Source organism: Bufo bufo, chromosome 6 (assembly GCF_905171765.1).
Source record: "Bufo bufo chromosome 6, aBufBuf1.1, whole genome shotgun sequence".
Lineage (NCBI taxonomy): Eukaryota > Metazoa > Chordata > Amphibia > Anura > Bufonidae > Bufo > Bufo bufo.
Window position 1 is genome coordinate 390,160,155 of NC_053394.1, and position 25,136 is coordinate 390,185,290.

At 44.6% G+C, this 25,136-nt stretch overlaps 1 pseudogene; it reads left to right on the plus strand.

The window, feature by feature from the left end:
- The window catches only part of LOC121003523, a 791,128-nt pseudogene that overhangs the window by 19,544 nt on the left and 746,448 nt on the right, over nucleotides 1-25,136 (plus strand).

The window sequence follows — 25,136 nt, forward strand, 5'->3', positions numbered from 1 at the left end:
CTAAAATAATAGATGGAGGAGGTGCAGTAGACATCGCTTATCTAGACTTCAGTAAGGCTTTTGATACTGTCCCACACAGAGGGCTTATCAATAAATTGCAGTTTTTGGGCTTGGACTCCCATATTGTTGAATGGATTAGGCAGTGGCTGAGGGACAGGCAACAGAGGGTTGTAGTCAATGCAGTATATTCAGACCAAGGTATTGTTACCAGTGGGGTACCTCAGGGATCTGTTCTGGGACCCATATTGTTTAATATCTTTATCAGCGAAATTGCAGAAGGCCTCGCTGGTAAGGTGTGTCTTTTTGCTGATGTCACAAAGATTTGTAACAGGGTTGATGTTCCTGGAGGGATACACCAAATGGAAAAGGATTTAGGAAAACTAGAGGAATGGTCAAAAATCTGGCAACTAAAATGTAATGTTGATAAGTGCAAGATAATGCACCTGGGGTGTAAAAACCCAAGAGCAGAATATAAAATCAGTGATACAGTCCTAACCTCAGTACCTGAGGAAAGGGATTTAGGGGTCATTATTTCAGAAGACTTAAAGGTAGGCAGACAATGTCCTAGAGCAGCAGGAAATGCTAGCAGAATGCTTGGGTGTATAGGGAGAGGGATTGCCAGTAGAAAGAGGGAGGTGCTCATGCCGCTCTACAGAGCACTAGTGAGACCTCATTTGGAGTATTGTGCGCAGTACTGGAGACCATATCTCCAGAAGGATATTGATACTTTGGAGAGAGTTCAGAGAAGAGCTACTAAACTAGTACATGGATTGCAGAATAAAACTTACCAGGAAAGATTAAAGGACCTTAACATGTATAGCTTGGAAGAAAGACGAGACAGAGGGGATATGATAGAAACTTTTAAATACATAAAGGGAATCAACAAGGCAAAAGAGACTCCTTCTCCACTGCGCTGCTAAGAAGAACATCGGCGGCGGGGCAGAGAACTATCAGCTCCTGTGCCCTGCCGCTGTATTCAACTGCAGAGCTGCGGCGGCGGGTCTAGTCGCAAATGGCGACAAGACTAAAGTCTTGTCGTCATTTGTAAATTCTAAGTCGCATTGGCGACCATTTTGGTCGCCATCTGGAGCCCTGCCTCTCTTCAGCCCTAACATAGAGTCCCAGATAAATAACCATAACCCCCAGCATTCATCTGGCTCTCACACTGAATCCTTCCCCTTCACTTAACTCTCCTCATGTAGCAGACCTCACCACAGCTTCTTCCCCAGGACTTCTCTTCACTGCAGAGCACCATCCTCTCCTGCACTGGTCACATGATGGTGACATCATTGCAGGTCCTTAACCACTGCCTTCAGCACTGATTACATAGACTGTCATGTCATCACAGGTCCTTCAGCTCTTCCAATACATTAGATTCAATTGTATTGCCATCCTGAGGACAGCAATACAGTTTAAACTATCTGGCATGCAGTACATTCGGAACCTGAGACAAAACATCTGGGGTCCAGGCCCTGAATGTTTTAACCTAGCAACGCCTCTTCCCCTGACTTTTTGTAAGTGTGATTTACTCCTCCTTATCTTTTCTGTGAGGTCCGGAGCTGAAAACAAACAGAGTGAAGTAAGGAAATGGACATCAGAGGAATACAGTGATAGCAGATTTCACAGAAGTCATATGTTCCCTGCTTATTAGTGAAATGCATCTAGCTGTGCAGCTGAAACAGACTAGTATGTCTGAAAAATACATTATGGTAGCCCCCAAAAAAAGCACAGCGATTATACAAACTTTATTGGAAGCATTCTACACCTGGATCTGAATACTTTCATATTACCATGTAATAAATTTTTTTTTTTTTAACCACATATACATGTATCTGTATAAGCGCCACCTGCTGATTGTTCAGGGGTGTTGGGAGTTGGACCCCTATATTGATCTTTTATTGAAGACCTATCCTGAGTACATGCCGGAGAAAACCTTTAATGACGGCTGTATTTCGTCATGCTGCTTGTTAAAAGTAAATCTTTTAAACTACAACATCTGTGAGGAGCTGCCAAAAACCAAATCTGCCAACCCAATGTCTGTCTAGATAGTAGTAATAATAATCTTTATGTATCACCAACATATTCCGCAGCGTTTTACAATTACCCGGGTAACATAGGACCTGTAGAATCCTCATGAAAAAGAAAAAAGGCTCCAGCACCAATTGTAGACGTTTTTCCGGTCCTGATCTTTATTCACCAAATTGTTTAGAATATATACAAAATACAGTGGCACTGATTACCACTCTTCCCCTGTTGATTTACGCGTTTCGAACGATGAAGTTCTTAGTCATAATCTCCTTCAATCTGTTTACATCACTGCACCGACAATATTGGTTGGAGCTCTGATGACGGTATGTATATCACCTGACCATTGAGGCCTATGATGGTCTATGGTGGTCACGTGCTATGGCATCACTGATGACGTCTTCTATTGACTGTGAAGGTGTGACATGCCATGAAAGTGCCTTTACCTTACACGTTTCGATCCATATAAAAACAGAGAACACAACATCTACACTTTATTATCTCCTCCGATGTCTCCTCTTATTATCTCCAGTAATTGTATTTTACATGGGATTTTGAAGGATTTTCTATCGTCTCATCTTCTTTCCATTCAGGTTCCTACAATATAGGGTCCGTTCAGTGGATATCTTCTATATAAGATCCTTCTCCTGATTGACACGTCAAGGATGGATAGGAACAGGGACAAGATGGCAGAGAGTATAATAAATCTCACCCTAGAGATCCTCTTCCGGCTTACTGGAGAGGTGAGAGATTCTGATGATGTCACATTACATCATCTTATCTATGTTACTAACAGATGGACATGACTGGAGAGGTGAGGGACTCTGGAGATGTATGACGTGATATTAATTACTGTGTCTCTCTCTCTCCATAACCAGGACTACACAGTAGTGAAGAACACCTTTAGTGAGCGCTGTCAGGCCCCTGTGTCTGAGGAATGGGGAAGAACCCTGAGCTCAATCATGGGGCATCCACCTCATCCCCTGATACATGAGGAAATCAATAAAGAGAAGATCCTAGAACTCGCCAACAAGATGATTCAGCTGCTGACTGGAGAGGTGATAATGCTGGGGCATTGTACAGGAACTCTAAGAAGGGATCTGGGTAATGACTGTATTATTGTGTTGTCAGGTTCCTATAAGGTGTCAGGATGTCACCGTCTATTTCTCCATGGAGGAGTGGGAGTATTTTGAAGAACACAAAGATCAGTACAAGGACATCATGATGGAGGATCACCGGCCTCTCACATCACCAGGTAATAGACATGACTAAATACACACGTCCTCTTATTATCTGTATGTAAGGGATGAATTCAGTCACTGGGTTTGTTTCCTACAGAAAAGGAGAAGAGAAGAACATTGGAGAGATGTCCCAGTCCTCTTCTTCCACAGAAAGGTTCAGAAGAGCATCACAATGTCCCACATGATGATCAGGTAGATGGAGATAAGGTCTCATGAAATATTCCCTATGATCTGTAGAAGGCTGTGAAGATCTTGTGTTCAGTTTTGTTTTATCCACCAGTATTATATGTTTTATCCTGGTATAACGAGAAAGGTGGAGATGGCAGGATTACAGCTGATATAAATCAAAAAATGCACCAAACGGATATGCCACTGACTATACTGGCTAGTCATAAATACAGATATTAAAAGCTGAGACTTTCGCCAATATATTCCTGTCAGGAAAATATCGGAGCCCTTCATGCACCACGTCACGGTCACTCAGCATGGCAAAGGGTCCTACCACTACGCTAACTATGGTGTGAACAAGGTCTGAAGGTGATGTAATCCAGCTCACAGCCAGGCTTCCACACAAACGCCTAGCAGGACAACTAGTGCAATGTGAACAAAGCCAGTCTGCAAGCCACACCCATATCAGACCCTGTGATGGAGGTCACCACCAGGTGCAAAAGAGTGTTTGAATGCCAGGTAGAGGCATATACACTACATATAAAACAAGACAAAAACACAGAAATATAGTGGCATCAGGCCGGCAGCGCACGTCACTTACTCAGTCACGCTCTGGCCCCGCACACTTCATTAATGAATGGCGAGTACTACAAAGCAGTACTGCTAGGGGCTGCTGTATACACTTTATATGTGATGGCTGCTATGACTAGGGCCCAATGTTATGGGGTCAGATACCCCCATAAAAGAGTCCTCCACAGATCTCCCCCTGTACCCCACTGCCCTTCACAGATCCTCCCCCTTTACCCCACTGCCCTCCACAGATCCTCCCCCTGTACCACTGCCCTCCACAGATCCTCCCCCTGTACCACTGCCCTCCACAGATCTCTTCCCCCCGCCCCGTAACACTGCCCTCCACAGATCTCTCCCCCCCCCCCCGTAACACCGCCCTCCACAGATCTCTCCCCCCCCCCCCGTAACACTGCCCTCCACAGATCTCCCCCCCCACCCGTAACACTGCCCTCCACAGATCTCCCCCCTCCCCCCGTAACACTGCCCTCTACAGATCTGCCATTAGTTCAAAACCGACCAAAAGCACATCATTTAGTTAAAAATATTTTATGTTCTTAATTTCCTCCTAAAAAACCTAGGTGCGTCTTCTTATCAGTTATGTCGTATAAAGCGAAAAATATGGTAATTCTAACTCCCCAGCAGTTTTCTAAAGTTGCCCACACACACACTTCCATCAGGAGGTAGATTCTGTAGGTTTGTTTGTTAGCAAGCACTATCCCTTGCCAGAGGTAGAATAGCGGTTCCCTGCCTAAAAAATATGTCCAATGAGCAAACCCTCCCTACATGTTTCACCAGGGCACTGGCTTCATCAGGGGAGTTTGGGTTGTGCTAAGGGGAAGCTCAAGGACCTGCCACATTTTATTGTAATCCTGCGGCCGCCTTTTGTTTTCACAGCCAATAGTGAAGCCCCCCAGGGCCAGGGAATCATTGGAAAAGCAGTTTAGAAATATTTTCATCAGCACAAATCAACTCAACTCACCAGCAATTTTCTAGATGCTCAGATGCATCCATACATTTTGATTATAGACACCTGGCCATGTGATCTCCAGTCTGACCACCAGTCCGAGGCTTGCTGTCCTGTCAGACAGGAGATCAGTCTGTCCTGTGTGGCTGACGTCCTGTGAACTACAAGATTACAGCATCATTTATCAGATCCCTCTGGAGAGCTCCCTCCCCACCAGCTACTCCTCCTTGTCTTCTGTATGTCCCTAAACATAGCATGCTGCTGAAGATATCATTCCTACATTATCCAATAAACTGAGAAAGCACATATTTACAGGATAAGTCCCTGAAATGATTACAAATCGGATTCAGTAAGAATTTCGCAAAAATTCGTCTGCTTAGGGGTGTAGGAAAAGAGCAAGGTGAGACTCCAGCAGTGGAGGAGATCTCTCTCCACACCTAGGTTCTGATAGGAGTATGTATGTGTGATCTGAACGTACCTACTTCTCTCTCCTTCCCCCGCTTAGTGGTGTGAGAAAGGAGTAAGGGGAGACCTCAGGAGCGGTCACTCCCCACACCTATGTATGACTGCTCACTAAAGCGAGTATTCACAAAATCGAGTGCTCCTCTGCTATTTTGGAAGAATCCAGTAGGTAACCTGCAGCCAGACCACATAGAGACCACTAGACCTGGGACATATTGGGTAATCTAGATACCTATAGATTCACCCTAAAATACTTATGGATCAACCCCCGACCAGAATTCATGTGCACTTTGAGCCAACACCTCACTCCAATATCCTATCAGATGATAGACGTGATCTGTACACCATAACATAATAGAGACAGCGGGACCCCCATAGTTTAATGGATCACACTTGTATTTCCTTTTAGCATAAATAGTAAATGTTATGTTTTATCTCCAATAAGGGTGACCCTGTACAGGGACTTTTTTGTGGGTTATCAATCCTCTCATTCAGTTTTTGTCTAGATCCCCTCTACTGTGGAGGGCGTGTCCCCTCTACGGTCACATGGTATACCTGGACTGCTTCACCTGTATCTATACCATGTGACCGCATGGAACTGGAAACATGTGACCATAGCGGGGACAAGCGCTCCATGGTAAAGCCACCAACACTAGTTTAAAAAACGTCTACAGAGTCCTTGGCGACAAAGACGAAATGTATTTGGGCACGGGCAGTGGATAACAAGTTTAGGGACTGGACCACATTATTATGGGGAGGGGGGCACCCTATCCAAAGTTTGCCCTGGGGCCCTTAGAACTCTAGTTAAGACACTGTGTCCTTATACTATAAACAGTGAGAATCAGGATGATCTAGTGATGATAGATAATCAGTTCTCACCTCTCCTGTGTTCTCCCCTGGCCTTATACTATAAACAGTGATAAACATGGCGTTCTAGTGGTGATAGATAATCAGTCCAGGCCCTCCCTCTGTTGCTAACTTTGCTAACTTCTCCTTTGCCACACACAGAAACCCAAAAAATCTTATTAATGTTTACTCCACATCCTCTCCAGTCTCTTTTTTTTTTTTTTTTTATATTGTTTATTGTTGTTATACCATAAACAATCATCATACATGAACAGAATTCCGAAACAAAAGATTACATCATATACATAATCGAAATATGGCAAACATTTTCTTTCTTTTGTTTTTCCCACCCTCCCCCTGGCTCCCCCTCCCCTAACTACCCTCCCTCACCTCTCTGAACGACTAGAATCGTCTCCATGTGTTACCAAAATCCCCTATCAGACACACATCCCTTTTAACATAGTGAGTAGAATGTCCTCAGTCTCGGGCCTTCAACTTGCCCAACCGTCCTCTCAAGTCCTCCTGTAGATACCAAGCAGTTAACTTGAACGGTTCCATCAGGTCACCATATTCTGATTCAGATTTATAAGCTAGAATAAACTTTCTCCAGGTCTTATATAGTTTTTTCCTTAGTGTTTCTTTTCTGGTGATGGCATCTCGCCATTCTAACTGAAAAATGTGTCGTAGACGTCCCAACAAATTATCTATACTGGGCACGTCAGGAGATAGCCAACTTGCCAACAGACACCTCTTGGCTTCCAACACCACTTTATGCTCTATCGTGGTCAGTTTCATTTCATCTCTACCTCCCCTAACATTAGAATCCTCCACCCTGTCAGCCTGGAGCACCACTAGCTCCTGAGTTAGCGCCAAACTTCTGCCACTACTTCGTTTCAGAAGTTCAGAGACCTTGTGCCAAAAGTCTCCAAGTTTGGGGCATTGCCAAAGACCATGAAACAGGTCCGTCTTTGGGGTACTACATTTGGGACATGCTGTAATTCTGCCTGGCCTAGCTGTCGAAGCTGATAGATTAAACCCATAAATTGCATGATGAAGAATCTTAAATTGGGTTTCCCTCATTTTTTCGTTTGAGACTGCCCTATATACACCTTGAAGGCCGGAACAGGCTACTGGCCCGATCTCCAACACTCCCAGTTGATCTCCCCACTTTTTAAATAGACTTGCAGATATTTGATCCTCCCAAGTGCTTCTGAGTGAGTCGTATAACCAGGATATGGATATTTTACCCATCCTTTTTATGAAGGCATCGAATTTATTCCGCTGCCATTCTCTGGATAAGTCCTTTACTAGACTCTTACCATAACTCCTCACCTGCATATAAGGGAACAAATTCGATCCCTGAAGATTCCACTTCTTCTCCAGTTCGCTTAGAGTCAACCAACGAGCTTCCCGCTCATGAAACAAGTCTCCTATCTTTTCAATACCTTTTACCGCCCATGATTTGAAGTATTTATCCCCATTCCCAGGGGTAAAGTTGGGATTGCCCTGCAACGGCAGGTGTTTAGAGAACTGGTGGGAGAGACCATATAATTTCCTGATGTTTTTCCAGGCGATAATTGTGTCACGCAGAATTAATGATCTCCTTGCTATACCGGGGAGTTTCGATATCCCAGTATGCAAGAGGGCCATCAAGTCCCATGGAGCAGCGAGTTGCCTTTCTATATCTAAATTGGAGTAGTAGGATTTATCATTAGCCCAATCTATTATGTGCCTACTGAGGCATGCTAAGTTGTAACCTCGTAGATCCGGGAAATTAAGTCCGCCTTGTCACTTACGTAACTTCAGTTTCTTTAAAGCGATTCTAGCCCTCCCTCCTCCCCAAAGAAAACGGACAAATTTTTTCTACAATTCCTTCACGTCAGCATGTCGCAAAAGCAACGGGATAGTTTGTAGAGGGTACATCAGCTTCGCCGCCCCCATCATTTTGATCAGATAACAACGCCCCATCAGAGAAAGGGGCAAGTTTTGCCACCTCTCTAAATCCCCCTTTATCTTTGTTATCAATGGAGGGTAATTTAGCTGATAAATAGAGTGAGGAGATCGTCCAATTTTGATCCCGAGATACGTAATTTGTGATGAGGCCCTGGCAATGCCCAATCCCAGGGATCCTACATAGCCTCCGTCATCACCCTGAGTCAGAGGCAGCAGCTCACATTTGGATATATTGATCTTATACCCAGAGTAGTTTCCAAAATCCTTCAACAGGTCCATCACTTTTCTCAGGTGCTCTTTTGGGTTGGAAAAAAATAAAATCACATCGTCTGCAAATAACGCCGCTTTCACCTGAGACTCCCCAACTCTAATTCCCTCAAAAACATTAGAGCTACACAGTACCCTTGCTAGCGGTTCTAGAGCTAAATTAAACAAAAGGGGTGAAAGGGGCAACCCTGTCTCGTCCCCTTATGGAGATTAAAGGGAGCAGATAAAAAACCTTGGGTGTAGACTCTTGCCTTCGGATTTTGGTATATCTGGGATAGGTACGCCCTAAAGGCCCCAGAAAACCCCATCTTGTCCAAAACTGCTCCCAGCCATGCCCAACGGACGTTATCAAACGCTTTCTCGGCGTCCAGGGTGAGCATGGCCGGGAACTCCCCCCTCACAGGCAAATTATAAATCCTATCCAGGACTGTCAACACTGTCCTAATATTAGTTACTGCGGACCTGCCCTGTACAAATCCCACTTGTTCCTTCCCTATCAGCTGGGGCATTAAAGTGGCTAGGCGATCCGCTACAATCTTAGCCAGAAGCTTGGCATCAACATTAATCAGGGATATGGGCCTATAAGACCCTGGAAGTAAGGGATCCTTTCCCGGCTTTGACAATAATTTTATATATGACATATTCTCGCTATCCAGTGCCATTTTCCCTTGAAAAACTCAGTTAAACAGTTCCCTAACAACTGGGGAAATCTGAGTGATTAGTGCCTTTTAATACTCCCCGGTAAATCCATCTGGCCCTGGTGCTTTAGAGTTACCTAACTGTTTAATAGCCCCCTACAATTCCTGTAAGGATATTTCTGAGTTTAATTTCTGGAGTTGTTCGTCCGTGAGTCTAGGGAGTTTAGCCTTGGCAAGGAGAGATCCCGACATATCACAATGAGTCTCGTCTTGATATAAAGATTCATAGTACAAGCCCAACATATCATTCATCTTTGCCGGGTCACAGGTTATACCACCCCTAGGCTCCCTCAAACTCGCTATATGTTGAGAAGGTCTCATCCCTTTTGCTAAATTAGCCAGAAGCTTCCCTGACTTATTTCCGTATTTGAACAATTTGGTTTCCATTTCAGTAAGCCGCAGAGCCTCCCTATCCTTCAAACAGTTCTCAAATAAGTGCCTCTCTTCAACCCATCTATTTTTGTTAATCAACGACGGGTTCTCAGTATAGACCCCATAAGCCTCTCTAACTTTGAAACTTGCCTGATTAAAGGAGACCTGAGCTTTTTTCCTGATGCCATTCACATAGCCCATTATTTTCCCCCGCATTACCGCCTTGGATGTGTTCCAAAACAGGGCCGGAGTATCAATATGAGCTTCATTATCAGTTCTATATTCCTCCCACCATATATTAAGCTTTTCCACAAACTCCTCCCTTGAGCACAAGTTGGAGGGGAATCGCCAAATATAATCTGGCCCCCTAGGATATCTATCCTGTAAAGTCAGGGAAACCGGTGCATGGTCAGAAATGACGATGTCTCCAATTTCCGCCAATTCCACCCTGTGCATCAAGGAGTGAGGCAGAAGAATATAGTCTATTCTAGACCACGAGGATTGCGGGTTTGAATAAAACGAGAAACTACGATCATCAGGGTAGAGTAGTCTCCAAGGATCTATCAGGCCCGTGTTTTTCATCAGTGGTGCCAGAACTTTGTCCTGAGGTCCGTTCTCCCCCCACCCTGTCATCTACTCGTCTCCGATCCTCCCTCCCTTTAACCACAGAGTTGAAGTCACCTCCAATAATCTTGTTTACACACGTGTCACCTAGTAAAGACTTCTCCAGGTCCCTGAAAAATACTCCATTGTTTGAGTTAGGACCGTATATGTTATAAATGCTGTATTGTATATCCTGGATCTGTAGAAGTACCTGTACCCATCTGCCCTGTGTATCCATAGATTGCTGGACAACATTACAATTCAATTGCCTATCTATCAAAATCAGAACTCCCGCCTTCCTGTTGTTCGCCGGAGAACCAATTACTGAGCCCACCCACATCTTCTTCATTCTAGCAAGATCATTCTCTCCCAGGTGGGTTTCCTGCAGGAGAGCAACATCAGGTTTGAGCTTTTTGAGATGCCTGAGTACCATCCCTCTTTTATGGGGTGATCTCAGACCCTTGACATTCCAAGATACAATCTTCATCTTGCGATTCTTATAACACACCCACTATTAAGTTGACAATCCCAGTACAATCAGAGAGGTAAAAAAAAAGGCAGTGGTAAAATACTTCCTTACTACTATGATAATCCTTCCCCTTTACCCGCCCTAAATAATTTCCCCTGAAGTTAGAGCAGCAACTAACTTCAATTTCTGGTATGTAACTTCCTTTTTTCTGGGTTACGACCCTCGCCCACCTTTTACCGTTGTATCTATAGAGCTGAGATACCCGCAACCCTACTGACATTTATAAAATAACTATAAAAACTGAACCGTAGAAACCCCTAACCTATCATCTGATAGTAGCGTTAGACCCCCCATCATTCAGGCCAGCAGGATAAAACACTCTATCAAGAAAATAACATTTGAGTCCTTCTTTAAGTGAAGAAAGAACAATCATATCTCACACTGACTTCTGCCAAACATCAAACGATCATCTCCTCGGGCCCGAGGAGTCACTTCTCCTAGGAGATCTTTTACGCCCAGTCCCAGGTCCACGTGGCTTATCTTGACTGGACTCAATTCTGCGTCGTTCCTCTTGATGCTCATCCTGACCAGGTGAATCAGCTCTCCTTGTCTGCTCCAACCGTCCTGTACGACTCCGGTTCTGCAGTGAGTCTATCATCTCCTCCGCTGCCGACGGTTCATGAAAAATGATCGTAGAGCCATCTGTATGAGTGACACGGAGTTTGGCAGGGTATAAAAGCTGAAATTTTATCTGCCTCTTATGTAGTATAGAGCAAACATGGCTGAATTCTCTCCTCCTCTCTGCCACCGCCGAAGAATAATCAGCAAATAGTAAAACGGCATATCCTAGGATCTTTAGTGGCCCCTTCCTGGTTCTGAAAGCTCTAAGGATTGCCTCTTTATCCCCATAGTCCAGGAATTTCATTATCACCTGGCGTGGCCTCTGCGCATCTCGATTTTCAGGCACAGGTCCAATCCTGTGTGCCCGCTCCACCTTGTGGCGCCCCTCCAGCCCCAACGCCCGTGGGAGGTCTAATTCGCATATTCCTTTCAGAGCCTGCGGTTTAATAGATTCAGGAAGGCCCAAGAGGCGCAAATTACTTCGCCTTGACCTGTTTTCCAAATCTTCCACCCGGTCCCACAGTATGTCATTTTGTTTGGCCTGTTCATTCACTTTATGGGCACACTTGGCATTATCTGCTTCAAGAGATAGAGTTCTCTGCTCCAACTCCTCTAGTTTTGCATCATGCTGCACAATGGCCTCCTGTATCTGTTGTAGTGAGGCCGACAGCGTTTTAGCCAGGGTCTCTCTAATGTCTGGAGCCAGCTGTATGGCCACTTCAATGGCCAGGGCTTTGTAATCAATGCTAGGGGTAGCGGGAGGCACTGGAGGCACCGAAGCCAGCACCGATGACTCACCCCTTTCCTGCGTCTCCAGCACTGGCTCCGGTGGAAGAAGGCGCGCTTCCGCCATCTTGCCCTGCACTTCTCCTGTACTGTTGGTGGAGGTAAGACTCTGGTTACTGCTCCGCAGTAGATAGCGATCCATGTAGTCACTGCGACGGTAGGTCGGGTGTTCCGGTCTCTCAGTAGCTAACCCCACCGGTAACTGTTGGGGAAATAGCAGGTACAGTATATGCAGGCGGGCGAGAGTCGGAGCTCCTTCACTCCGCTGCTCGCATCCCAGCGCCGGAACCGGAAGTCCCTCCAGTCTCTTTTAACTGCACACTCTGGAATGCATGGTCGGTTCGTAACAAACTACCCACAATCCACGATTTCTTCCTCTTACACTCTCTGAACTTGCTAGCCCTTACAGAAACCTGGCTTCAATCCACTGAAACTGCTTCCCCTGCTGCCCTATCCTATGGTGGACTTCAATTTTCCCATACCACCAGACCTGATGACAGGCGCGGTGGAGGAGTAGGCATACTACTTTCTCCAGAGTGCACGTTTCAGGTCATTCCCCCTGTACCCCCTCTCACATTCTCCTCTTTTAAGGTTCACACCATTAGACTCTTCCATCCATTCCCCTTGAGAGTTGCAGTTGTCTATCGTCCCCCAGGCTCCCCTACCAATTTCTGGATCACTTTGCAGCTTGGCTTCCTCACTTCCTATCTTTTGAATCACCAACTCGTATTATAGGTGATTTTAATATCCCCATTGATGATCTCCCCATCAGCCACTCACCTTCTTTCTTTAACCTCCTCTCTTAGCCTATCACAACTTACTTCCTCTGCCACGCATGAACAGGGCAATATACTTGATCTAGTCTTCTTCCGTCACTGCTCAGTCTCAAACTTTAGTAACTTATCCTTCCCACTTTCCGACCACAATCTTCTTTCATTTACCATAAAGACCTCTCACTTTTCTCATGGCAATCCTACTTTTCACACTTACAGAAACCTACACACCATTAACTGCCAGCAACTTATTAACACCCTACAACTAGCTCTTACCCCAATCACTTCCCTCCCCTGTCCAGACTAGGCTGCCAATCATGACAACCAGACCTTCAAAACCACCCTAGATGAAGTTGCTCCAATATCAATCCGACCCTCTCGACATAGAACACGACAACCCTGGCACACACCTGAAACACGTTTTCTCCAGCGCTGCTCCAGATCTGCAGAACGCTTATGGAGAAAATCGCAAATATCAGCAGACTTCCTCCATTATAAATTTATGCTCAAAACATACAATTCGGCTCTCAACATTGCCAAACAAAAGTACTTCACCTCTCTCATCTCCTCTCTCAAATAACCCAAAATGACTCTTTGACACTTTTTCATTCCCTTCTAAGCCCTAAAGTTCCAGAACCTGTCGCTGACCTCTGTGCGATGGCATGGCCACTTACTTCAGAGACAAGATTGGCAGTATCTGGCAGGAAATAATCTCCCAGTCCCCAAATAATTTCAATCCTCCCTGCTCCAATTCATCTACATGCTCTCTCTCCTCTTTTGACCCTATAACAGAGGAAGAAGTCTCCAGGCTTCTTTTTTCTTCACGACCTGTAGCAGTAATCCTATTCCATCACACCTCCTCCAGTCCCTCTCCCTGGCTGTCATCACTCACCTAACTACAATTTTTAATCTCTCTCTCTCTCTCTCTCTGTCTCTCTCTGTCTCTCTCTGTCTCTCATCTTTCCCTCCTCTATTATAACCCCACTACTAAAGAAACCAACTCTTGACCCGACCTGTGCTGCTAACTACCGACCTGTTTCTAACCTCCCCTTCATCTCTAAACTCCTTGAATGTCTTGTCTACTCCTGCTTAATAAGCTATCTCTCTGCAAACTCTCTTCTTGACCCCTTTCAATCTGCCTTCCGCCCTCTTCACTCTACAGAAACTGCCCTTACTAAAGTGTCTAACGATCTCCTAACAGCAAAAAGAAATGGTGACTATTCGCTACTGATTCTGCTGGATCTCTCTGCAGCGTTTGATACCGTAGACCATAAACTCCTCCTCACCATGCTCCACTCAATTGGCCTTAAGGACACTGCTCTCTCTTGGTTCTCTTCCTATCTCTCTGGCCGCTCCTTTAGCGTATCATTCGCTGGCTCTTCTTCTTCTCCTCTTCCTCTTGATGTTGGCGTTCCTCAGGGCTCGGTACTAGGTCCTCTACTCTTCTCCCTCTATATAGCCCCCATCAGACCGACTATCAGTACATTTGGCTTTCGATACCATCTCTATGCTGACGACACCCAACTATACACTTCATCCCCTGACATCACCCCTGCTTTACTCCAAAACACCAGTCATTGTCAGCTGTCTCTAACATCGTGTCCTCTCTGTATCTGTAACTGAACCTCTCAAAAACTGAACTTTTTGTCTTTTCCCCCATCTACTAACTCACCTAAACTTGATATTTCAATTTCGGTCTGCTGCACTATCATAACTCCTGTGCAACATGCCCGCTGTCTTGGGGCCACATTTGACTCTGATCTTTCTTTTGTTCCCCATATTCAATCACTTACACGCTCTTGTCGTCTGCACCTCAAGAATATCGCCAGAATCCGCCCTTTTCTTACGGTGGAAACGGCAAAACTCTTGTTGTTGCCTTTATTCATTCTCGTCTTGACTACTGCAACGCATTACTAATCGGTCTCCCTCTCACTAAACTCTCCCACCTTCAGTCTGTTCTAAATGCTGCAGCCAGGTTCATCTATCCATCCAACCGCTACACTGATGCTACTAGTCTGTGCCAGTCATTTCACTGGTTGCCCATCCACCACAGAATACAGTTCAAACTTCTCACCTTCACTCACAAAGCTCTCCACAGTGCTGCACCTCCATATATCTCCTCCCTCATCTCCATCTACCACCCTACTCCTGCTCACTGATCTGTTAGGGACCTAAGATTAATAACCTCTATAATTCGTACCTCTCACTCCCGTCTTAATGTTCTCCAGCTGCACCTACTCTCTGGAATACTCTACCTCGGAATATTAGCTCAATTCACAACTTCTCCACCTTCAAACGTGCCTTAAAAACACATCTTTTCAGGCAGGCTTATCAAGCTACCTAAAATGTCTTTTCCCCGGCTAAACCTCTCCCCCACCAACTCCTCTGGCCTAAACTCCATCCTCTTGTAGCCCCAAACCCGAAGAAAATCGTCCGGTACCACTCCTGTCAGTTCAATAATGGCTTGAATCCTATTTTTCACAATCAACTACCTTATGTGTCACCCCCAATTCCTCATAGATTGTAAGCGCTTGCGAGCAGGGCCCTGACTCCTAGTGTTTCAGTTGTATATTAGCCAGTTACTTTTGTTTTGTACATGAACCCTATGAATTTGTAAAGCGCTGCGGAATATGGTGGCACTATATAAGCAAATTTTATTATTTTATCATTCTTATTAGTTCTCGCTTCTCCTGTGTTCTCCCCTGTTCTCCCCTGTCCTTATACCATAATCAGTGATAAGCAGGGTGTTCTAGTGGTAATAATCAGTTCTCTCCTGTCCCCTATACTAGGTACAGTATCTTCATGCCTGCAGTCATCCCCAAACTGGTAGACAGAACAGGAAGACAGCATTAAAGGGTTTGTTCAGGAATAAGTAACTTTTTACATGTGTCCGCAGCCTCTACTATGGAAAGAGTCATACGTACCTGCTCCCCTTAGCACCTTTATGCACGCTGGCTCCATTATGTCCATCTTCCAGTAAATGTTGTTCGCTTCTTCGCCGGCACAGGCATGGTCACCTGCTTCCAGTCATTGGCTGCAGCAGAGCAGTTGATTATGCCCATTCCGAGGAGGTAAACAAGCCATGGATCAAAATAACTTTTTCTTACCGACTTCACAGCCCTGGGACGGGCAGCAAGGGCAACAGGTGCACAAACAATGTAATGTTATATACACACAATGTAATGTTAGGGATGGAATATAAGGACTACTCTCCCTGCATTGCAAACTGGTTGGAATAATGAAGCAATCAGATTGGATTTATACAGGAGACCTTCTGATATTTGGGTCAGATAACTCCTGCTGTCCGGTCATTTTCGGTCATATTTTCAGGCCATATAAAACCTTCTACACGACTTCTCCAACCGTCTGATGACTTCTACAATATTTCTTTCACAGCTTGTGAATCCGGGTGAAGATCTGAACAATATTAATCCTACAGAGACATATGTGAGGGGTGATGAGCAGAGTATAGAGGACATTCCTACAGATAACCACCCAGGTGAGTAGTGACCACTAAGTAAAGCAGAGAGGTCTCTAAGATTCTACTCCTTCACCGGATGATACAATTTTATGTTATATTTTTAGGTTCTCTCTTCTGTCAGTTTTTTCAGCGTTATATTCACCAATTCAGCTAAAATTAAATATGGATGGAAATGTGACAGTGTTATAGGTGATATACAGTATGTATATGATACATATAGTCCATCCTCAGGAGAGGTCATTAATATCAGATCGGCGGTGCATTCAACTCCCGGCAGCCTTGTCGGTCAGATGTATGGAGAGGACACCGTGCTCTGCGCGCTCTTAGGCCTCTTCCTGGCCATGCAATGTGACGTTCATCAGTCATATGGCCTAGGCACAGATTAGTCCCATTTGATTGAATGGGTCTGAACTGCAATGCCAAGCACAGCTACTATTCAACAGACGGCGCTGTGCCCGGTAAGCTGTGAGGAGGCTTTGTATTACCTGGAGCTCCGGTGAGCACTGAGGCTTCCTCAGACAGCTGATTGGTGGGGGTGCAGGGTGTCTGGCCCCCAGTGATCTCATATTAAAGACCTATGCTGAGGAAAATCTTGGAGAACCCCTTTTAATGATTTGCAAATGATAAAAAAACAGAAACAAAATATGCAAAACATCTTGCTTTATTCAGTATTGAGTATGAGAGACCCGTGCATAAATACATTCACTTAACCCCTCAGGTGCCGCAACTGAGGGGTTAACTGCCGCTGATCGCAGCTCCCTGTCATAGAGGTCGGGTGCCGGCATTGTGTTTTTACCGCCGGCTGTATTTGAATTAAATGTTAATTATCATTGGTTGGTGGCGCAGTGCGCCCTCCCCAGTATTAAAATCATTGTTGGCACAGTGCGCCCTCCCCTCCCCCCCAGTATTAAGTCATTGGTGGTGCAGTGCATGCCCCCCCCCCAGTATTAAAATCATTGGTGGCAGTGGCCACAGGGTCCCCTCCTCCTCATTGCTGGTGCAGTGGCAGTTGTGATCGGAGCCCCAGCAGTGTAATCCTGGGGCTCCGATCGGTTACCATGGCAGCCAGGACGCTACTGAAGCCCTGGCTCCCATAGTCAGCTCCCTGCTGCAGGGAGAGTGTGAAGTCCTATTCACTCTAACAGAGCTCTATATGGGTAAATAGGACAAGGGATTAAAAGATCCCAGGTTCTAGTCCCTAGGGGGGGGAAATAGTTATTAAATAAAAAGTAAAAAAAATAAAAATATTAAGTATAAATCAGCCCCTTTCCCAATTTTACATAAACAATAAATAAACATATTATATATTGCCACGTCCGAAAAGTCCAAACTATTTAAATATTTAAAAAATCTCCTATGTGGTGAATGCCGTAAAAGAAAAACCGCTCGATTCGGCATTTTTTTTTTTGTCACCTTGTCCCCCCCCAAAAAATAGAATAGGACTGTTCGACTATGGGCCGGACGTTCCATAAAATGCGGAATGCACACGTTTTTTTTTGGGCGGTTTTTTATTTTTTTCGCGTGGTATCGAGTATCGCAATTTTTTTTTATGGTCTTGAAACCGAATCAAAATTTTGGTATCGAAACCCTAGACCACCATTATTTTCCAGCACTGCCTTAACTCTCTTGGGCATGGAGTTCATTAGAGCTTCACAGGTTGCCACTTGAATCCTGTTCCACTCCTCTATGACGACATACGTCTATTTTGAAAAGACCACCTCTGGATATGGAGCGGAGCATGTGCACTTACCTTCTCCAATGCCAGCGTAGAGCATCACAGCCAAGGAGAAGGAGACGCCCATTGAGAAACCCTGGCGCCACCTCCTCCCTGTACGCATGCTGAGTATTAACATCCAGAGCGTAAAAACTGCAAGGGGGCACAGTGGGGAGTAGGAGCAATATTTGAAAAAAACAGAGGAGCATCAGTGGGGGGGGGGGGGGGGGGGGGGTACTCCACAAGGAAAGGTATTTATCTAAACTAAAACAAAAAAACATGAAGGGTCTTGTGTAAAGCTGATGAGCTTGGGCGAGAGAAGCTACATAGATCAGTTGGTAATCTATAAAAAGAGATGATTGATTTACATGATGCATGAGATCACCACAGCAGAGAGCATATGTTGAGCGCAGGCAGTGGCAGCTCATCAGGGACATATGTCGCATACTCAACCCCTTTGAAGAGACCACCAGAGTAGGGACCAGCATTAACATGGCATCACCCTGATATTTATATTTGTACTAATGCTCATGCTGATGCAACAAGGACTAGAGGAAGAACAACAACCTTCACAGCTTGCTGGGGATGCTGTAGCTGATAGGAACCTAGAAGGACAAAGTCACATAAAGGAGGAAGTGGAGGAGGAGAAGTTTGTGGTACAGGGAGACATGGAGTTTTCCCAGGCACAGTTAGGGAAGGAGGTTGGCGCTCGGTATGATAGATATGACGATGATGATGATGATGACGACGATGACATTGGCCATGACCAACCATTGAGAGGGGTCTTAAAGAACTGGGTCCTCAGGCATGCTAGTGAGCATGACAAACTGTTTGCTTGGTTGACTACATGCTGGCAAGCATATGGTTAGCATTAAGCAAAGTGATGACTACTGGATAGCCATACTTTTAGATCATTGCATTCAAAACAAAAAGGGGAAATTGTTTTTAATGATACCTGTCACCTGCATTTCTGTCCAGGAGTCCCATCTCCAACCTGACGCATATCAGCAAAAATTGCCTTATCCGCTTGCACGCACAGAGGCAGTCGTTCCTCTATTGGTGCTGAAGGACCTGTGCTACCAATGTGATGACATCACCATGCTCTCCCAGCATTAGTGCTTAGTAGCGCATGGTGACATCATCCCACTGAGAGTGTAGGTCCTTTAGCACCAAATGAAGAGCGACTTTTCTCTACGTGTGCAAGTGGATGAGAGGAGTAATTGTCCCCCCCCCCCCTTCCCCATTAAAAACAAAAACCTGCACATTATTAACATTATTAATTATTACTGATGGGGGCCACCCTAGGAAACATTATTACTAACTGGGGCCACTATGGGGGACATTATATATACTGCAGGGATTGGTAATGAAATAAAAATCATCTAAATCATCCTCAAAAAATGGCTGTTAAAAATGAATGCAAAACGTACAGACGACCAAGAAAGGGACAGGGCTCCAGATGGCGACCAAAATGGTCGCCAATGCGACTTAGAATTTACAAATGGCGACAAGACTTTTTAGTCTTGTCGCCATTTGCGACTAGACCCGCCACCGCAGCTCTGCAGTTGAATACAGCGGCGGGGCACAGGAGCTGATAGTTCTCTGCCCCGCCATCGATGTTCTTCTCAGCAGCGCAGTGGAGAAGGAGTCTCTCCCACGCCCCTGTGCTGCTGCCGCTGCCGCCAATTAGAAGGGAGACGGGAGGAGGAGGGCAGGGGCTGTGGCCACTGCGCCACCAATGAAGATAACTGACCTGTTAATACAAATACAGGAGGCGGGTGACGGAATCAAATAGCCGGCACCCGACCTCTATGACAGGGAGCTGCGAGCAGCGGCAGTTAACCCCTCAGGTGCGGTACCTGAGGGGTTAACCGCAGCGGATTGCAGCTCCCTGTCATAGAGGTCGGGTGCCGGCTATTTGATTCCAGCACCTGCCTCCTGTATTCGTATTAACAAGTCAGTTATCTTCATTGGTGGCGCAGTGCGCCCCCCAAACACCCCAGTATAATAAACCTTGGTGGCGCAGTGCGCCCCCCAAACACCCCAGTATAATAAACCTTGGTGGCGCAGTGCGCCCCCTGAACACCCCAGTATAAAAAATATTGGTGGCGCAGTGCGCCCCCCCCAACACCCCAGTATAATAAACCTTGGTGGCGCAGTGCGCCCGACCCCCCAAACACCCCAGTATAATAAAAATTGGTGGCGCAGTGCGCCCCCCCCCCCCCCCAGCACCCCAGTATAATAAACATTGGTGGTGCAGTGCCAATGAGGGTTCAAAAATAAAAAATAAATTCCCCCCCCCTCTCCAATTGAACGCGTAGCTGCCGGTCTCCTGTTCTTTCTTCAGGACCTGTCAAAGGACCTGTGGTGACGTCACTGAGCTCATCACATTGTCCATTACCATGGTCATGGATCATGTGATGTACCATGTGATGAGGACAGTGATGTCACCACAGGTCCTTTGACAGGTACTGAAGAAAGAACAGGAGACCGGCAGCTACGCGATCAATTGGAGGAGGTGAGTTTAATTTTTATTTTTATTTTTTTTAACCCTCAATTGACCTTCTACTAAGCATTATCTATTAAAGAATGCTATTATTTTCCCTTATAACCTTGTTATAAGGGAAAATAACACAGTGAATAGACTTTCATCCTAGCAACCATGCTTGAAAATGGCACCGCATCCGCACTTGCTTGCGGATGCTTGCGATTTTCACGCAGCCCCATTAACTTCTATGGGGCCTGTGTTGCGTGAAAAACGCACAACATAGAGCATGCTGTGATTTTCACGCAACGCACAAGTGATGAAGAAATATCGCCCATGTGAAAGGGGTCTAAGGGTGAATAGGACAAGGGTTCCAGCCCCTAAGGCCCCTTTCACACGGGCGAGTATTCCGCGCGGATGCGATGTGTGAGGTGAACGCATTGCACCCGCACTGAATACCGACCCATTCATTTCTATGGGGCTGTTCACATGAGCGGTGATTTTCACGCATCACTTGTGCGTTGCGTGAAAATCGCAGCATGCTCTTTCACGCAACGCAGGCCCCATAGAAGTGAATGGGGTTGCGTGAAAATCGCAAGCATCCGCAAGCAAGTGCGGATGCGGTGCGATTTTCACGCACGGTTGCTAGGAGACGATCGGGATGGAGACCCGATCATTATTATTTTCCCTTATAACATGGTTATAAGGAAAAATAATAGCATTCTGAATACAGAATGCATAGTAAAACATAGTAATTATTTAACTCACCTTAGTCCACTTGATCGCGTAGCGCGGCATCTCCTTCTGTCTCCTTTGTTGAATAGGACCTGTGGTGAGCATTAAATACAGGAACAGGACCTTTGATGACGTCACTCCGGTCATCACATGGTACGTCACATGATCTTTTATCATGGTGATGGATCATGTGATGACCGGAGTGACGTCATCAAAGGTCCTGTTCCTGTTATTAATGCTCACCACAGGTCCTATTCAACAAAGGAGACAGAAGGAGATGCCGGGCCGCGATCAAGTGGATTAAGGTGAGTTAAATTATTATTATTATTATTTTTATTTTTTTTAACCCCTCCAGCGCTGTATTACTATGCATTCTGTATTCAGAATGCTATTATTTTCCCTTATAACCATGTTATAAGGGAAAATAATACAATCTACAGAACACCGATCCCAAGCCCGAACTTCTGTGAAGAAGTTCGGGTTTGGGTACCAAACATGCGCGATTTTTCTCACGCGAGTGCAAAATGCATTACAATGTTTTGCACTCGCGCGGAAAAATCGCGGGTGTTCCCGCAACGCACCCGCACATTTTCCCGCAATGCCCGTGTGAACCCAGCCTAAGGCTACTTTCACACTTGCGGAAGTGTGATCCAGCAAGCAGTTCCGTCGTCGGAACTGCCTGCTGGATCTGCCGATCTGGATGGGACTGAAAGCATTTGTGAGACGCATCCGGATGCGGATCTATCTCACAAATGCATTGCAAGAACGAATCCATCTCTCCGCTTGTCATGCGGACAGACGGATCCGTCTTGTATCTTTTTACACATTTTGGACTGATCCGGCATTCAGGTATTTTGAATGCCGGATCTGGCACTAATATATTCCTATGGGGAAAAATGCCGGATCCGGCATTCAGGCAAGTCTTCCGTTTTTTTTCGCCGGAGATAAAACTGTAGCATACTACGGTTTTATATTTTGCCTGATCAGTCAAAATGACTGAACTGAAGACATCCTGATGCATCCTGAACGGATTACTCTCCATTCAGAATGCATGGGGATATGCCTGATTAGTTCTTTTCTGGTATAGAGCCCCTAGGACGGAACTCTATGCTGGAAATGAAAAACGCTAGTGTGAAAGTACCCTAAAATATTAAGTTTAAATCCCTCCATTCCCTATTTTACATATAAAATATATAAACAATAAATAAATAAACATATTACATAGCGCTGCCTGCGTCCGAAAAGTCCAAACTATTAAATTATTAAAAAATATCTCCTATGCGGTGAGCATTCGCCATTTTTTTGTCACCTTGTCACCCCAAAAAATAAGATAGGACTGTGATATAATGGGCTGAACGTTGCATAAAAAGCGAAATGCGCGCAGCTTTTTTTGGTTTGTGTGTTTTTTTGTTTTTTTTTGCGTGGTATTGAGTATTGCAATACTTTTTTATAATGACGAAAGCAAATCAAAATTTTGGTATCGAAACAACCCTACACCGATCTGATCGGCGTATACCAACATTTTGATTCGGTTTCGATTTGGCTCCTAAATTTTTCAGTTCAAGAGCCAATGGCTACTAGGTATTTTTTTTAGTTTGGAGTACTGAGGGATGCAAAAAATTATTGAAAAATGACCATGTGTCCGTTTTTTTGGGCTTTTTTTTTCACATGTCAATGTAGCCTTAAGAGGTCATACAAAAAAGTCTCACCACTGAACACCATATATTTGCCTGCTGCTGGGAGGAGCATGATGTGCTCGGTATTACTTTAACTTTATTCACAGTACAGGAGCTTCACTGATGTAAATGGGACACTAAGGAACAGCACTACTGCAGGGGGCCCACAAAGGGGGCATAACTACTGTGTGGGGGCACTTAGGGGGCATAGCTACTGTTTGGAGACATTAAGAGGACATTCTACTGAGTGGGGGCACTTAGGGAGCATCAGTACTGTGAAGAGGCCACTAAAGGGGAATTCCACTGTTGAAAGGGACACTGAATGAAGTTAACTATTGTGTGGGGCGCTAAGAGGGGATTTGTCGCCTTTTGTCCAGTGCTAGGAAATTAAATGTTTTATTTATATATCTTTTGAATGACTGATTGGGTGGGGGTTGCAGGGAAGTTGCTCAAGGTGGAAGCCAGCATTTTCTAGTTAGGCCCCTCTGTCTACTATTAGATTGTGGTCTGTTTGGCCACCACTGTTTTAGTTAATTGATACTTGAATTTTGTGCCATGCCTTGTAATTTCTGTGGATTATTTTTTTTTTTGTGGAAAAGTTATAAAACTTCAATACAATTTGAATGTTATTCATCAATAATAACGTGTTTTATTCTTGGCAGATGACTGTACCAGGAACTTAGAGAAACATCTGGTATCTTCAGATTTTGAAGTAGATGATTGTGGTATCACACGAGATACATTTGAAGAGCATGCCAATATGCAAGATATACCCTCATCCATTCACAGCAACAATGCATCATTTGATTCTTTTAAACAGGTCCGATCTTCTGATTCATCACAGACTGTAACCCAGAATAAAAGTCACAGAAGGGGTGCTAAACATCAAATAGCTCACGTAAAAGAGAAGCCATTTTCATGTTTAGAATGTGGAAAATGTTTTAGATATAAATCAGGTTTTGTTAGACATGAGATAATTCACACAGGGGAGAAGCCATTTTCATGTTCAGAATGTGGTAAATGTTTTAATCGGAAATCAGTTCTTGTTATACATCAGAGAAATCACACAGGGGAGAGGCCATTTTCATGTTCAGAATGTGGTAAATGTTTTAAGAAGAAAGGGGCTCTTGTTGAACATCAGCGAAATCACACAGGAGAGAAACCATTTTCATGTTCAGAATGTGGGAAATGTTTTACTCAGAAATCGTCTCTTGTTGTACATAAGAGAAATCACACAGGAGAGAAGCCATTTTCATGTACAGAATGTGGAAAATGTTTTAAGCAGAAATCTGCTCTTTTTGAACATCAGAGAAATCACACTGGAGAGAAGCCATTTTCATGTTCAGAATGTGAGAAATGTTTTAAGCAGAAATCAGCTCTTGTTATACATCAGAGAAATCACACAGGAGAAAAGCCATTTTCATGTACAGAATGTGGAAAATGTTTTAAGCAGACATCAGCTCTTGTTGTACATCAGAGAAATCACACAGGAGAAAAGCCATTTTCATGTACAGAATGTGGAAAATGTTTTAAGCAGAAACCAGCTCTTTTTGATCATCAGAGAAATCACACAGGGGAGAAGCCATTTTCATGTTCAGAATGTGGGAAATGTTTTAAGGATAAATCATGTCTTGTTATACATCAAAGAAATCACACAGGAGAGAAGCCATTTTCATGTTCAGAATGTGGGAAATGTTTTAAGGATAAATCAGGTCTTGTTATACATCAAAGAAATCACACAGGAGAGAAGCCATTTTCATGTTCAGAATGTGGGAAATGTTTTAAGGATAAATCAGGTCTTGTTATACATCAAAGAAATCACACAGGAGAGAAGCCATTTTCATGTTCAGGATGTGAGAAATGTTTTAACAATAAATCATCTCTATTTAAACATCAGAAAATTCACACAGGGGAGAAGCCGTTTTCATGTTCAGAATGTGATATGTGTTTCAACCGTAAATCATCTCTTGTTAAACATTTAAAAAAAAAACACCTATAAGAGAAGCCATGTTAATGCTTAGCCCATTAGTGACCTCCCTTATGTGTTTTTATGGTGGTCACTAACTGGCTTTATTCCTTCAGATATAGTGATGGATGAACACCTGCCGGGACGGTTCGCTAACACGGACATCGGCAATGTGCATTCCGCAATTTGCGGACCGCACATTGCCTGCACTATAATAGAAAATGCCTAATCTTGTCTGCAATTGCGGACAAGAATAGGATA